Source organism: Rhineura floridana, chromosome 3, assembly GCF_030035675.1.
Source record: "Rhineura floridana isolate rRhiFlo1 chromosome 3, rRhiFlo1.hap2, whole genome shotgun sequence".
Taxonomy (NCBI): Eukaryota; Metazoa; Chordata; class Lepidosauria; order Squamata; family Rhineuridae; genus Rhineura; species Rhineura floridana.
The window spans coordinates 133,439,433-133,444,441 of record NC_084482.1 but is presented as its reverse complement, the minus strand read 5'-3'; positions in this window follow the sequence as shown (position 1 = coordinate 133,444,441).

The window sequence follows — 5,009 nt, the reverse complement described above, 5'->3', positions numbered from 1 at the left end:
TGGGAGGAGGAAAAGGGAGAGAAATTCTCTGCATGCAGTCAGTCCAAACCTCATGGCCCAAAGGGAATTTGAACCCTGGTCTCCCAGGCCACAGTCCAACACTCTTCATTGCTACACCACACTGGCTCTGATACAGTGCTCACAAAAGATGCCAGATCTGAGGCCAGTTGCTCTTGCATCCTCAGAATCTACCACACTGAGCAGGTGTTCCTTGGCCTGTGCTGATCCACTGGCATCTGGTGCTATAAGTCATTCCAGACAACACCAGCTGGTCTGGGCATGGCAGTCAGTTGGTGACAGACTTATTCTCCCTTAGTCTCTCCTGTCATTCCTGCTCCTCCATCACCCATTATGCATCAGTGCCACCTTTGCTCAGGCACTAGGCATGTTGCATAATGTTACAAAGTACTTCTAAAATCTGGCTTTTCCTGTAACACTGGTAGCCTGCACCTGAGAAGGAAGTTCCATCTTGGCTTGGTGAGACACAGAAAAAGCCTCCATTATGGATCTCAGAGACAATACATTCAGGCAAATACTGTGTATGTGACAGGTTACTATACTTCATGACTACATCCATGGATTGCTGTTTGTGTGAATTTTTGCCCTCCTGCTGTCTTTTGCTATCACTTGTAAATTGCAAAGGTAAATAAAAGTATTAGATGGATGACTCCTTCTGGAAATGTTAAGCTATGAGGTAATAAGCTAAAATGCTAATGGCAAATCTGCCTGCTTTCACCTTTCCCACAGCAACTACCCAAGAGCTGCCCAAGGCTCCTGTCAGAAAGGCTCTCTCTCCAACCACTTGGCGATAGAAGCAAGGTTTTAGAAGCCATTCCTCAGATTTAGAACAAGCTCTTCTTTTAACACTGAACACACTTCAGAAAACGGGAATCCAGCTATTGTGATTTTTCTGTTATGAAGTTCAGATTGGAGCACAAAAATGCTACTAGCCAGGGAAGCTGGGATATTTTCCCCAGAACAGGTCCCCCATTCTCATAAGAACATAAGAAGTGCCTGCTAGATCAGGCCAATGGCCCCTTTAGCCCACCAACTGGTTCTCACAGTGGCCCAAGCAGATGCCAGTGGGAAACTTGAAAGCAGGGCCTGAGGACTCAACCCACTTGTGATTCTCAGCAACTGGCATGCAGATACATACTGCCTCCAACAGTGGATGTAAAAGAAAGAGATCATGTCTAGTAGCCATTGATAACCTTATATTCCATGAGCTTGTCTAATCCTGCTTCAAAGCCATCAAAGTTGGTAGACTATGCAAAGAATTGCTTAATTTTTTTCTTCTTGAATCTTCCAACCCTCATCTTCATTGGATGGCCCTGAGCAGTACTATCATGAGAGGGACCTATTGACTTCCTCCACACAAGAACGGGGATGGAAGAATCTGTCAATTTTGATTCCCTGAGTTTCTCAGTTTTCCAACCTTAAATTCAGTTCTCCACATTTCTACAGCAATTTTAGCAGTCATGAAAATTCTCCAGCATTTTAGTGCACATTTCTCCTAATGTAATTTTGTATGCAGTTTTGACTAATGTACACATATTCACAAAGAATTTCTCCTAATATAGTGTATTTTGTATGTTATTTTCACTAAATATTCATGTTAATGCACATATTCCCCTAATGTAAGCATTTTTAAAAATATCGGTTGGAGAACTGCATCCCAAAATTCAGAAAAGTGCAAATTTCAAAGGATAGGTGTGTTTCGGTTTTCATATTTCAGAAAGTGTGAATTTGAAACATTTGGCTTAAAATACTAACTGAATCATATTTCTCCCCCAAAAAAGATTAAATCTGTGATAGCCCCGCTTTTCTTGTGCTTCCTTTTCTTTCTAGAGGGTGCTTCCCAGTCTCTGTTTCCTCCTTCTCCTGCTTAATATCTACCCGTTGGTCCCTTGTGTTAAATATTAGACAGGCACCATCTCTGTTGTCTTTTCAGCACGTACTGCAGAACGACTTCTTCTAACAAGCCTTTTAAGTAGAGATCTTCCTTTCCCAGTCTGCATCTGTATTGGAATTTTAAAAGAGATTTTTGAGATGGTTTTGTTGTTTTTACTTATTTGCTCCCCTAGGCTCCTCTGAGAGGAAGGGTGGGATATAAATGTAATAAATAAATAAAATAAACAATGCCGGCTAACTTTATAGACAACGGAAATTGATTGTTTGCACTAACTATTGGCTCATCAACCAACTAAGAAATTATTTTTTTCCTGCCTCTTTCTTCCACAGTCGCCTAACACAGTCATTTGGTCTCTTTGGTCTCTTTTTAACTCCTGTGACTCCAAGGGGACATTGTCAAAATAGTCACAATAAGAGCTTTTAAGTTCTGTGCTACATTATTGATCTTTCACTCTCAAATCTTCCTGGTGAAGTTTAGATTTATGGCTCCAATCCTCCCCTGCAAGGGTAGTGGACAGATTAAGATGGCTCATCCCTGGAGACTAAAGGAATCCACAGGATTCCTGAATGCCCTGGGGGAGTTCCCAGTAGATAGAGCAGGTGACTCTGTTGAAGCCCTTGTCACGCTGTGGAACAGTGAAGTGCATCGGGCTCTTGACACGGTTGCCCCTGAGCACCCTCTCCGGCATTGTGGAGCCTGGTTTGCACTTTGGCACACCAGTGAGGTAAGGGCAATGAAACACGCTTGACGACAGCTAGAGCGCAAGTGGTGAAAGACGTGCTGTGAGGCTGATCGGGCATGAGTAAAACATCATAACCATGCCTACTGTGCGGCGTTGAGGGCAGCCAAGAAGGCCCACTTCTCTGCCACCATTGCACCCTCAAGTAGCCATCCAGCTGAGCTTCTCTGTATTGTTAGGGGTCTGTTGACATGAACTCCAGGAAATGGAGTTTTAGACCCTTCGGAGGCCCACTGTGAATTGTTTGCAAGGCATTTTGAGGGTAAAACTGTTTGCTCCGCAGCAATAAAAATAAATAAATAAATATTTGCATTCCAAATCTGGCCAAAAGCACCACCCTAACTTAGATAATTATCTCACTCTGTGTACTAGCTTACAGTAACATCTGTGTAGCCCATAGGATGGCCAGGAGTCCCACACATGGTGAATCACTACCGATGACATACAGGTTTGTATTGTAAGGAATCCTTTCACGTTGTAGCACGTAGAGCCAAGAAAAAAGGGGTAAAGGCTTTCGAAATTATTTTTTGGCCTTGTATATGTTAACCTCTATGGTACAATTGGATTTCTCTTACAATTTGTGCCATATTTTTCAGAATCATTGTATTGATATTGTCGGGTTTTGTTTATAGCTTCTGAAGGAGGGTTTAAAAAACAGAACAACACTCCAAGACATGCTGAACTTCAATAAAGAGTTTTGCATCAGTGAGCGCCAGAGCCTGTTCTTTTTGGTTCATTCAGCATGTAGAGGCAGCCAGAACTGGCCCAAGACAGTTTGCTGCATGAGGTGAAGGACCAGATGGTTTGTGCCCTGTCTGCATTCCAAGTACAGAAAATAACCACACTGGCAATTGAACATTAGGGATGGGACAGCCTTCTCCACTGTGCTGGGGGGGGGATTAGGCTAGCTTAGAAGGCACAGGGCAGCTCTGTGCTCCATCACCTCACCACTGCTTCCTGTCCCCACAGCCACCTCACACTGCTTAACAGTAGGTCTAGCTCTAGAGCCATTCATTGTTCAAGAATGCAAGTGTGGCAGATGAATAATTCAGAATGCCAGCTCTATCCATTTTGCATTGGAAGAATGGAGAAATCCCTTTTCCTCTGACCAGGAAGACATTTAACATTCGTTGAGGATTTTTTATTGTTCTTATTGATTTCATGTAAGTTGCTCTGAGAGCCTTATTGGCTGAAGAGTGGAGTAAAACCCAATATAATTGAACAAACAAACTAACAAGCAAAGGGAAATAAATCCATGTTAAGTGATCTTGACTATTGACTTTTAACCCTATCCCTATGTGTCCCTACTCATTAAAAGATAAAATAATACAATGCAAATTCTACACGTTTCCTTTTGGATGAATTAGTTAATTTCTGACTAGCTTCGCCTACCTGTGTGCAAACATAATTGGACAGAGGAGGGAGCTCTGAATCAGTGGAGAGAAAGATGTCTTGCTATACTGTAGCCTCAAAATAATCTCAGTGCCAATGCATATCCCTGAACAATCAAGGGGAATGGCAGAGCAAATTGTTTTGCCAAGGGTCACGATGAATTAAGAATTTAACCAATTTACCCCATAGATGCTTGCAAAGAGTATGGTAAGAGTTGATTCAAATGTTTAGATCATCATGTGGTTCAATTCTTCACCTGAAGGCACCACTTCAGAATGTAATTAGGCCGGTTGCTTATATGAAATCTCATGTTATACTCCCTGAGAAATTAGTTCTCCAGTGACATTTCATGTGGACAGTGCTTTCAAATAAGCAACTTTTTAAAAGCAATGTGTGGTGGTTCCACTGGTAGAATGAAAGACTGTACCATAAACTTGTAGAAGGTGTATATTTGAATTGGCTCTTACTTGTCTCAAAATACACATCTGCCAGCGTAAGCCCATGCTTTTATCATTGGCAATGTAGTACAGATGTGGAATCTGATAAAGTGTTCCTTTAAAAGGGATAGTTCTTTAACAGGACACTCTTGTTCTGTTGGTGGAAAAACAGCTGCACACTGGTTGTGCTATCAACCCTGTGAGTCATGTGGCTGGATGGGAGACCAGCAGAGCTAAAGCACTCAGAAAAAGTGGGCCATGAATCCCATCATTCTGTACACATGCTACCTGATCCCTGAAACAAGCATAAGTATCAGGTTGTTCTGTGGCCACTAAAGTAAAACAAACAAACAAAGCATCAGTGGAATCAGGATCAGGCTTTAGAAATGTCAGCTGTAACAAACTTTGCATACTTCCCATTAAGACAAGGTGAAGAGTCTTGCTTGGAATGGATAGCATGGCCTTTCACGGATGTTTATATGCTGGTCTGTGTAGTGATCAGCAGTTCCTGACTGACACATTTAGGGCT